General features: G+C 36.9%; 1 protein-coding gene across 1 annotated transcript in view; it reads left to right on the forward strand.

Moving 5' to 3' along the window:
- Window positions 1–963, forward strand: part of LOC101312917 (uncharacterized methyltransferase WBSCR22-like) — a 26827-nt gene that overhangs the window by 11640 nt on the left and 14224 nt on the right. The gene's annotated exons all lie outside the window — the stretch shown is intronic.

Consider the following 963-nt stretch of genomic DNA (forward strand, 5'->3'; position numbering starts at 1 on the left):
TTTTTTTAGAAGAGCTCCCATAGTCCCATTGTACTCTTTAAACATTTCGGTTTCTGTTCTAGGATATTCCAAATGTGTGTCTTGGTCTTATGCCATCAGGATATGTAGTTTGAATATGACTATATATTCTTTATCATTACATTATTAGTATTTTGTAATTCCCTATATAAATGGCTTCTATCAATGAATAAGATGATGATTCTCTTGCTATCTCATTCCCTACAGTTTATATTTCATTATGTTATCATGCACTTTGTTCTAATCCTAGAGCTAATAACTTACCATTTGTTTTCCGAAACCCTAAAAAGAGTTTTTCGGCTTTTCTGTCCAACCGCTACCGCCGCCCGTTTTCCCGGCCGCCGTTCGACATCACCGGCTGCCAATCCCTTGGCCGCCGCCCCCGCCCGTCAATGATTTTTGGTTTCCTCCGACTACAATTTTCGACAAAGTGTTTGAAGTTTCGAAATGTATGTTTTGAAACCTTAAACTTTTCCAAGTTCAATAACTCCGGGAGGATAAAGTCTTTTTCTCATTTCTCCATCTCCATTCTATGCATGGGATTTTGTGCGTGCAGGTAAAAATCCCAGAATTTTGATTCGCAGGTCCAAAAGTTGTGTTGGATCAACTCTTTGGTTATATATATATAAATATATATATATATATATTTATATATACAGCAAGCTTCCTCTAAGGGATCCCTTTTTTGGGGTTATATGAGGGATTAAGGATTACACCAACTTTTCGATCACCATTTCCAATCTTAACCGTTCAATCTCTTCATATATATGAGTGGATCATTTCTGGAAAGTTACATTTCAATTGGTGATCGTTGAGGTGCTCAAAACTGCGATTTGCATGAACGGTTCAAATCTGCCAGATTTGAACCGTCTATTGATTTAAGTTAGATCAAAGTCTTAACGATCACCAATTGGGATGAAAATTTCCAGAAATGATCCACTCATA

This window comes from Fragaria vesca, linkage group LG4 (assembly GCF_000184155.1).
Source record: "Fragaria vesca subsp. vesca linkage group LG4, FraVesHawaii_1.0, whole genome shotgun sequence".
Lineage (NCBI taxonomy): Eukaryota > Viridiplantae > Streptophyta > Magnoliopsida > Rosales > Rosaceae > Fragaria > Fragaria vesca.